Source organism: Nomascus leucogenys, chromosome 14 (assembly GCF_006542625.1).
Source record: "Nomascus leucogenys isolate Asia chromosome 14, Asia_NLE_v1, whole genome shotgun sequence".
Lineage (NCBI taxonomy): Eukaryota > Metazoa > Chordata > Mammalia > Primates > Hylobatidae > Nomascus > Nomascus leucogenys.
The window spans coordinates 18,572,880-18,583,837 of record NC_044394.1 but is presented as its reverse complement, the minus strand read 5'-3'; the positions used below and the strand labels follow the sequence as shown (position 1 = coordinate 18,583,837).

Below are 10,958 nucleotides of genomic sequence, written 5' to 3'. Positions count from 1 at the left end.
GAGCTGGTGGGCAAGCTGGGTGTACAGAGGGGTACTGGTACAGAGAGAGTCAGGGAGCCACTGTAGGTGTGAGGCCTGGAACACACAGTGTCTGTGTCAGGATATCTAGGGCCCAGGTGAGCTGAACTTGATGGGTGGATGTGCAGAGTAAGTTGGGCTGCCACTGTGGGTGCTGGTGGGACTGAGAGCTGGGGAGGCCTTCCGCAGCAACCGAGTGCACCGCTGCATATGACTTGGGCCAGAGTAGTCTGAGCTAGTGGATGAAGGCTGGGCATCCAGTTCACTAGACAGCCAGCCCTATGGGGCCCCCAGCATGCCTATGCAGAGCAGCAATATAGGGCAGGGTGAAAGCCATGCTGTCCGGGTCTCCTAACCACACTCTGCCAGTCAAGAAAAGAGCTGAAGAAGGCACACAGCAAAAGCAATGCCCTGTAGGCACTTATACTGAGCCACCAGTGAAGAAAACAACATGCCCTTCAGGGGTCTGGCCAACAAGCCATCAGGACCAGGGAGGAAAACACCTTTTTTCTTCAATGCCTCTCTCCAGCACCCTCTACTGATGAAACATTGTGCCAGCTAGTAAAAGGAAAAACTAATTAAAAGGCCCAGATCTATTTTAATAGATGAGTCAGTGAAGAGAGCTGAGAGGCAATAAATTGATAACTAGCACATTCTCCCTCTGGGGAAAGCACTCTGTACAATCAGACTTCCCCAGTTAGTTGCTCTCTCTCCTGTTCCCTAGAGTGTATCTTGTCCTCATGGGCCACCTGCTTCCATCAACTTCCCAATGACTAATTTTTCTAACAGAGCCCTTCCAGCCATTTTCAGTTGGAAACCTCAGAAATCCATTGCCTTTCTTGAAGGTGGCACAGATGTCAGTGAAGTCCTCTGGTGGCAGATAGAGTATTGCACAGTTCCTTTTTTTTTTTTAAGGACAATACTCATTTTTAAAATTGTATTTACTTAAAAGCATTCAGAATGTCAACAAAACAGCTGAGACTTTTTTTTTTTTTTTTTTTTTTTTTTTTTTTTAACAGAGTCTGTTTATAGTCCCCCCCCCCCCCCCCCCCCCCCCCCCCCCCCCCCCCCCCCCCCATTTTTTTTTTTTTAAAGTTTACTTTAAGATGGTCATTCCTATGATGGTCCAATCATACAGCTGAGCACTTTTTTTTTTTTTTGCAATTACAGGGTAATATTCCGTTAACAGAGCAATTGTTTCTTATAAGCTGCATCAGAGACAACTGAAGATGAAAAACTACCATCCCCATATATAACTAATTTGTGCTGTGCGCCAAGGAGAACCTGCTTTAAATTTCCATGCCAATTTACAACCCCCATACTGTACCAGGCAAGGTACAGTTTTGGCCACATTTTCAATAGTGGCTATTGAAAATGCCACCAGGACAGGGTTATCTAAAGACATGTTCAGTAGTGTGTTTACTATAGAAAAAAGACACTGTATAGTTTAAAAATAAATCTTACACAGCCTTACATTTCAATTGTTTTTCTTTGAAAGGAATGAGTTGTTTACAAGGGGGTTAAATGCTTTATAGACAAGAAAAAACTGCACTGAAACCAACTTATTCAGCATCATCATCTTCTTCATCTTCATCTTCCTCCTTCTCCTCATCCTCTTCATCTTCCTCCTCTTCCCTCTTTTTATTTATTTATTTATTTATTTATTTATTTATTGAGACAGAGTCTTGCTCTGTTGCCCAGGCTCGAGTGCAATGGTGCAATCTTGGCTCATTGCAACCTCTGCCTCCTGGATTCAAGTGATTCTCATGCCTCAGCTTCCCGAGTAGCTGGGATTACAGGAATACACGACCACGCCCAGCTAATTTCTGTATTTTTTCAGTAAAGGCAGGGTTTTGCCATGTTGGCCAGGCTGGTCTCAAACTCCTGACCTCAGGTGATTTTCCTGCCTCGGCCTCCCAAAGTGCTGGGATTACAGGTGTGAGCCACTGAGCCCGGCCCTCTTCCTTCTTTTTCTTACTTTTTTCAGCCTTGATGACTCCCTTTTTTTGCAGCATCAGGCTTTCCTTTAGCTCAATATGCAGCAATATCCTTTCCGTACTTTTCCTTCAACTTCGCAGCCTTCTTTTCATAAGGCTGCTTGTCACCTGCGGCAGTGTCATTCCACATCTCTCCTAGTTTCTTCACAACATCACCAATGGACAGGCCAAGATGTTCTCCTTTTATTTTTGGGCGATTCTCAGAACAGAAGAGAAAAAAAGCCCAAAGGAGGCCTCTTGGGTGCATTGGGATCCTCAAACTTCTTTTTTGTCGCCCATTTAGGAGGGATATAGATTTTCATTTCTCTTTCATAATGGGCCTTCTCTACCTTTGCCATGTCTTCAGTTTTCTTTTCTCTTTAGCAGACATGGTCTTCCACCTCTCTGAGCACTTCTTAAAAACTCTGAGAAGTTGACTGAAGCATCTGGCTGCTGCTTCTTAATCTCTTCCCAACAAGTTTGCACAAAAAATGCATATGATGACATTTTGCCTCTCAGCTTCTTAGGATCTCCTTTGCCCATTTTTAGTTGTTTTTCCTCAGTGAGGCAGAGTCGCCCAGTGCCTGTCTGGTTCTCACTTGCCCGGTGCTGTCTCTATGGAACTCAATGTACTGCAATGGCTGTGACAGCCATTGCACAGCTCTTTAAAGGAATTTGTGACCAAGGATGGTGGTTCTCCCCTGTAATCCCAACAGCATGGGAGGCCGAGGCAGGAGGATAGCTTGACATTAGGAGCTCTAGAACAGCCTAGGTAGAATAGCGAGACCTTGTATCTACAAAAAGAGAAAAAATTTAATTAGTTGGGTGCACACCTGTAGTCTCAGCTACTCAGAAGGCTGAGGCAGGAGGATTGCTTCAGCCCAGGAGTTCAAGGCTGCAGTGAGCCATGATGGTGCTACTGCACTCCAGCCTCGATGAAAGAAAAAGACATTGCCTCAAAAATAAATAAATAAAATTTTAAAAAGACAAAGGAATTTGATAAGAGCAATCAAAAATTGAACTAGAGACTATAAAGACAATTTTTAGGGGATGCAACTGTTTTACACAGCACTGGAGCAACATATACATGACTATGCATTTTTTGAAACCCATATAACTTCACAGTAGAAAGAATGAACTTTAATATATGCAAGTTTAAAATTTTTTTCTTTAGTTATTTTCTTTTTTTTTTTTCAGGGATGGGGTTTCACTCTGTCACCCAGGCTGGAGTGCACTAGAGATCTTGCTAACTGCAGCCTCCAACTCCTGGGCTCAAGAGATCATCCCACCTCAGCTTCCCAAGTAGCTGGGACTACAGGCACGCGCCACCACATCTGCTAATTTTTTAATGACTTCTAGAGATGAAAGTCTCCCTATGTGTGCTCAGACTGATCTCAAACTCCTGGCCTCACATGATCCGCCCACCTCAGCCTCCCAAGTATCTGAGATTACAGGCAAGAGCCACAGCACCTGGAAGACTTTGCAACTTTAAAGGAAACAATATACAGCAGGTCCTCAAATAATGTTTCACTAAATGTCATTTTTTAGACTGTTGATGAAAAAAAATTTGGTTTCTACTGTTGCATCATGAGGTCCTAAGGAAAAAAAAAAAAGAAAAAAATTGGATTATTTGTACGTCATTTTGCTTACAGTTGCAGTTTCTAAGAACCTATTGATGTTAAGTAAGGACTTACTGTACATAGAAATACATGCATTTATTTCCTACCTCTATCCACTGAGAAGGCCCAGTAGCAACGAGCACATTTGTGCACAGATTTGGGTTTCTAAAAACCACTCTTCAATGAAAGAAACCAGGGCTCCTTGGAAAATAGCTGATTCTAGGGCTGGACAAGGGCAAAAAGGAAGTATAGTACCAGGAAGAAAGGAATTGCTCAGAAAACAAGAGGGATGTGGAGCAAATCTGAAAGAGCTCCCAATGGCCAAAGCTGGAAAAATGTGATCAAGCTTGTTATTCTGAGATGAGGAGATACACTTTAAAAAATATATATATCGGTTGAAAGAACAGGAAGTATTCATAGTTGTTTGGGGGGTGTAAGAAGCAGCAGAGGGGCAAGGACTGGTGTTTTTTGTCAAAGGCCTTGGAAAATGATTTGACACTTGGAACCATGCCCATGCTTGCACAGCTTTGAAAGGAAAAAAGAAACTCTACATTAAAGAGTAAGCAAACACAAAAAGAATATAAAGTTAAAAGGGAGGATTTTGACACGGGAAGGTTTTGTTTGTTTGGTTTGGTTTATTTTGTTTTATTGAAATGGGAAACAGCATATTTACATGTGGATAGGAAGCCAGTAGACAGAGAAAGGATAAAACCACAAGGAAGAAAAAGTCACAATTGATAGGGGCAAGTGTCTGAGGAGGTTGAGGCAGTCTTATAATATGGTGGAAGGATTCACAAAAGATCGGGGTGGCACTACTCAGTTCATTATTTTTTTTTATTTTTACTTTTTGAGATGGGGTCTCACTCTGTCACCCAGGCTGGAGTGCAGTGATGTGATCTTGGCTCACTGCAGTCTCTGCCTCCTGGGTTCAAGCGATTCTCCTGCCTTACCCTCCTGAGTAGCTGGAATTACAGGCATGCACCACCATGCCTGGTTAATTTTTGTATTTTTAGAAGAAACAGGGTTTCACCATGTTTCCCAGGCTGGTCTCGAACTCCTGGCCTCAAGTGATCTGTCCACCTCAGCCTGTCAAAGTGCTGGAATTACAGGTGTGAGCCACTGCACCTGGCCCCAGTTCATTATTTCTAACCTATCCCAGAAAAGAGACTGATACATGGCAAATTCTCAGAGAATCTCTGTCCTTGTCCCTGCTGTTGCTTCCTGCTGAGCCCTGAGGTGCACCTACCCTTGCTGGGTATGAGGTGCTCTCTCATAAACCCTAAAAGTGCCTGCCTGGGAATTTCAGAGCCAAGTTTGTCACTTCCTCTTGTCAGTGTCTACATTAATTATCTAAAAGATTTGGAAACAATTCTGCATATTTAGGCACTGAAGACCTCTTTAAAAATGCCATATATGTGAATGCATTTAATACTACTGAACTATACACTTAAAACATGGTCGTAGGTCATGGTGGCATGTGCCTGTAATCACAGCTACTCTGGCGGCTGAGGTGGGAGGATCCCTTGAGCCCAGTAGTTCAAGGCTAGAGTGAGCTATGATATTGCACTCCACTGGGGTGACAGAGCAAGACTCTCATCTCTAAAAAAATTAACTAATTGATTTAATTTTTTAAAAGTGGCTATGATGTTAAGTTTGTTATGTAGCTATTAACACATGGTTAATTTTTTTTTCTTTTTCTTGAGACAAAACTCACTCCATCACTCAGGCTGGAATGTAGTGGCACAATCACCACTCGGTGCAGCCTTGACCTCCCTTGTTCAAGCAATTCTTCCACCTCAGCTTCCTGAGTAACTGGGGCCATAGGCATGTGCCACCACACTCAGCTGACTTTTTTTTTATTTTCAGTAGAGACGACATCTTCTTGTGTCGCCCAGACTGTCTCAAACTCTTGGCCTCAAGGGATCCTCCTGCCTCAGCCTCCCAAAGTGCTGGGATTACAGACATGAGCCACTGCGCCTGGCCTACAAAAACTTTTATTACAAAAAAATATATAAAATTAGGAAAAATCATCTCTAAATGAATAATAACTACATTTATCAGATTCTAATGACTTAAATGATAGAGTGAAGCCCAAGGTTACAATGCTTAGTGAGACTTGGAAGACCAACTTGATCTTCACATGCAACCATGGAACCAGCCTTGGTTGGGGGAAAGAACTCACTTCCCAGATCACAGGGTCAATTCTATCTCCCTAGTCATTGATGAGTTTTCTTCTAGAACCATGACTCAACTCATGGGAGACAATTTCTTATCATGGTATGGTAGCTGAGGTCTTCTGTCTAAGTAGAATGTTCATGACATATTTAATGTATTACAACCTTTTTAAAAAATCCATCTCACACTTCAAAAATTTGTTCTCAACTTCAGAAATAATTTTAAAAGAACAAGTACTGACAAAGACTACTTTAATTATAGTAATAAGCAAGGAACTAATAGGGGGTATTCAGTCAAAAAGGAAGAATATGCTTCCATTTGGCCTCACCTCCACATTTCATTCCTAACTTAGCCCAAACCATATTCTAATACAATACAATCAATTTATTCATGGCAAGGTGGTAATTAATATGTACTCCTAGTAAAATGGGTCTGGTGATATTTTTTGATTTGCATCTTCTTTGGTTGGGAATATTGCATTCAATAACTGTATGGCAAATAAAATGACTCGACAGGCCCACGCGGCAGAAGTAAGTATTTTCAATAGCAAGTTGCCTTTATATGGGCATATTTCTACATTCTAAAATAATGTCTCCATTATCTTGGTTAGAGTTCAACTCTTTTAAATTTATAAGAAATATGCCATGCATGAGTGTGTGGTGATGATTCACAGATTTGAAATAACACCTACTCTCCTGCGGTTCTGGCACAAAATGTGTCAGTGAAGCCTGCAATTAGGAAAATTATCTTGGCCTGTCTTGCCACAAGATGGTGACGTCAATATATACATCCAGAGCAGAAATGCGTCCCAAAAATGGGTTTAGAGAACAGTTATCCAGCCTTGCTTGGTGCCTTAGTGCCTTGGTGCCTTTGCAATGTCATCTAAATCTTTGTCACTGATGATAACATGAATAATATCAACTGAAAACTGCAATATAGTTTATTTTAGTCTTCACAACAGTCTTATGAGGTAGACACTATCATGGTTCCTATTTTACTGATGAAAAGAGGTTAAATAAGTTGCCCAAGATTATACAGCCAGGTAATGGTAGAACTTGGATTTGAACCTAGCTCTCTCAGACTCAGGTGTTCACTCTTTTGACTAGGATTGGCTATATAATTTGAAGGGTCCACTGCAAAATGAAAGTGTGTTGCCCCCATATTCAAAAATTATTAATAATTTCAAGATGGTAATAGCGAGGCATTGAACCAATGGGTGCAAGCCCTACTAAGCACAGGGCCCTGTGTGATTGGACACGTCATACACCCCCGAAGCTGGCCCTGATCTTGGTCATATCACTTTCCTCTATTGTGGCCTCATCCCCATGACTCAACCTAATTCAACAAATATTTTGTGGAGGCCATACCTCCACTGAAAGAGGTCTTATGTTGATCCACGAGAGCTACAGATTCAGCCTGGAGACAAACAACATGTATTTCTCAAGCAACCTTTTTTTTTTTTTTTTTTTTTTTTTTTTAGACAGTCTTGCTCTGTCACCAGGCTGGAGTGCAATGGCACAATATCAGTTCACTGCAACCTCCGCTTCCCAGGTTCAAGTAATTCTTCTGCCTCAGCCTCCTGAGTAGCTGGGATTACAAGTGTGTTCCATCACATCCAGCTAATTTTTGTATTTTCAGTAGGGATGTGGTTTCACCATGTTAGCCAGGCTGGTCTCGAACTCCTGACCTCAAGTAATGCACCCGCCTGAGCCTCCCCCCAAATTGTTGGGATTACAGGTGTAAGCCACTGCACCTAGACCTTTTTTTTTTTTTTTTGACAGGGTCTGGCTTTGTCACCCAAGCTAGAGCACAGTGGCATGATCACTGCTCACTGCAACCTCTGCCTGCTGGGCTCAAGCAATCCTCCTACCTCCGCCTCCTAAGTAGCTGGGACTATAGGCATGTGCCACCACGCCCAACTAATTTTTGTATTTTTTTAGAAACTGGGTTTTGCTATGTTGCCCAGGCTGGTCTAGAGCTCCTGAGCTGAAGCAGTCTACCCACCTTGGCCTCCCAAAGTGCTGGGATTACAGGCATGAGTCACTGCTCCCAGCCTAGCCAATCCTTTTACTTGTTGAGATTTCACATCATACTGAGCAGCAGAAAGCGTTCCACAATTTTTTTTTTTGGGACAGTCTCACTCTGTCGCCCAGGCTGGAGTGCAGTGGCATGATCTCGGCTCACTGCAAGCTCCACCTCCCAGGTTCCTGCCATTCTCCTGCCTCAGCCTCCCAAGTAGCTGGGACTACAGGCAACTGCCACCACACCCGGCTAATTTTTTGTGTTTTTAGTAGAGACAGGGTTTCACCGTGTTAGCCAGGATGGTCTCAATCTCCTGACCTCGTGATCCGCCCACCTCGGCCTCCCAAAGTGCTGGGATTACAGGTGTGAGCCACCACGCCCAGCCAGTGTTCCACAATTTTATGAGTTTTCAATATCAAGCTTTCTCTTTGGCTGGTCCCTAAAACCTCTCTTTTAATTAGCCTGCTTCTCTCTTAAAAACAAAACACTAAATGTTATAAGACCAACAGTTTTGTATCTACACTGAGACAGGAGGGTTTGCAGCAGAGAAAGAATTTAATGGTTGCAGGGTGCTGAGTAAGAAGATGGGAGGAGACCCTCAAATCCATCTCCCCAAGGAATTGTAGGCTGGGTTTTTTAAGGGGATCGTGGAGGGCGAGGACCTGGAAAATCGGAGTCATTGATCGGTTGGAATAAGGGGGATGAAATCATTAGGATGTGGAAACTGCATTCTTTGGTGAGTCAGCTCCTTTTGGGGTCCTTCAGACCAGCTGATGTCAGTAGTTTCGTTGGTATGCACGACCCGAAGGAATATCTCAAATAGAAAACTTAACATTTTATAATGTTGAAGTTATTATCTATAAAGCACTTTGGGGGAACTATAATCTTGTAACAGGATCTATGAAATTCTAGTACAACAGGCACTAAACTATGAGGAAGCAGGTCAAAGAGTGAGCTGATCTCATGATAAATGCTGAATATGCTGCAAGCTTGGTTTATTTTTATTTCTGTCCCTCCCTTCTTTTCTGATTAATTTTGTAAAGTTTAAAGGGATGGTTTTGTGTCCGGAATCGGTGGGTTCTTAGTCTCACTGACTTCAAGAATGAAGCCGCGGACCCTTGCGGTGAGTGTTACAGTTCTAAAGGCGGCGTGTCCGGAGTTTGTTCCTTCTGATGTTCGGATGTGTTCGGAGTTTCTTCCTTCTGGTGGGTTCGTGGTCTCGCTGGCTCAGGAGTGAAGCTGCAGACCTTCGCAGTGAGTGTTACAGCTCCTAAGGCAGCACGTCTGGAGTTGTTTGTTCCTCCCGGCGGGCTCGTGGTCTCGCTGGCTTCAGGAGTGAAGCTGCAGACCTTCACGGTAAGTGTTACAGCTCATAAAAGCAGTGTGGACCCGAAGAGTGAGCAGTAGCAAGATTTATTGCAAAGATCGAAAGAACAAAGCTTCCACAGTGTGGAAGGGGACCCGAGTGGGTTGCCACTACTGGCTCGGGCAGCCTGCTTTTATTCTCTTATCTGGCCCCACCCACGTCCTGCTGATTGGTAGAGCCGAGTGGTCTGTTTTGACAGGGTGCCGATTGGTGTGTTTACCATCCCTGAGCTAGATATAAAAGTCCTCCACGTCCCCATCAGATCAGTTAGATACAGATTATCGACACAAAGGTTCCCGAAGGCCCCACCAGAGCAGCCAGACACAGAGTGTCCATTGGTGCGTCCACAAACCTCGAGCTAGACACAGGGTGCTGATTGGTGTGTTTACAATCCCTGAGCTAGACATAAAGGTTCTCCACATCTCCATCAGACTCAGAAGCCCACCTGGCTTCACCCAGTGGATCCCTCACCGGGGCCGCAGGTGGAGCTGCCTGCCAGTCCCGCGCCGCGCGCTCGCACTCCTCAGCCCTTGGGTAGTCGATGGGACTGGGTGCCGTAGGGCAGGGGGTGGCGCTCGTTGAGGAGGCTCGGGCAGCACAGGAGCCCACGGAGGGGGTAGGAGGCTGAGGCATGGTGGGCTGCAGGTCCCGAGTCCCGCCCCGTGGGAAGGAACCTAAGGTCCGGTGAGAAATCGAGCGCAGTGCCGGTGGGTCGGCACTGCTGGGGGACCCAGTACACCCTCCGCAGCCGCTGGCCTGGGTGCTAAGCCCCTCACTGCCCAGCGCCAGCAGGGCCAGCCGGCTGCTCCGAGTGGGGGGGCCCGCCAAGCCCACGCCCACCCGGAACTCCAGCCGGCCTGCAAGCGCGGCGTGCAGCCCCGGTTCCCGCTAGCACCTCTCCCTCCACACCTCCCTGCAAGCTGAGGGAGCCGGCTCCCGCCTTGGCCAGCCCAGAAAGGGGCTCCCATAGTGCAGCGGTGGGCTGAAGAGCTCCTCAAGTGCCGCCAAAGTGGGAGCCCAGGCAGAGGAGGCGCTGAGAGCAAACGAGGGCTGTGATGACTGCCAGCACACTGTCACCCCTCAGTTTCACAACAACAAACCTTCAGCCACTTTCCACTGCAGTTTCTAGCATAAAACATGGCAGCAGATGTGACAGGAAGCCATTGCAGAAAAAAAAAAAAAAGGGTGGTGTCATGCATTACTCCCTCCTGCTGTGATTATTTGCAGCTGCTTCACCCTAATTATGGGAAAAGGCCTCATATCTTTGTAATTGTAGGGTCCTGATTAATAAACCGTTTGCCTCCCAGGATCTTTTTTTTTTGGGGGGTGGGGGGCGGGCAGGAGTGGGGGACAGGGTCTCACTCTGTTGCCCAGACTGGAGTGCACTGGCGTAATCTCAGCTCATTGCAACCTCCACCTCCTGGGCTCAGGTGATCCTCCCACCTCAGCCTGGCACTGTGCCACCACACTTGGCTTATTTTTTATTTATTTATTTATTTTTTTTGTATTTTTAGTAGAGATGGGGGTTCACCATATTGCCCAGGCTATTCTTGAACTCCTGGTCCCAAGTGATCCACCCGCCTCGGCCTCCCAAAGTGCTGGCATTACAGGCATGAGCCACCACACTCAGCCCTAGATCTTCATTTGAAAACCTTTCCAAAACTTTCCATTGGCACCTTTATTCAGTGGAATGTCTGGAGCTGAGTGGATGACATATTCTTGTGTCAACACATATCCTAAGAACAAAGGGAGTCTGTTTGTGGTGTGTATGGAGTAACTGTG

General features: G+C 45.1%; 1 pseudogene; it reads right to left on the bottom strand.

The window, feature by feature from the left end:
- Positions 1-1,522: 1,522 nt before the first annotated feature.
- The window catches only part of LOC100597306, a 90,868-nt pseudogene continuing 81,432 nt past the window's right edge, over positions 1,523-10,958 (bottom strand).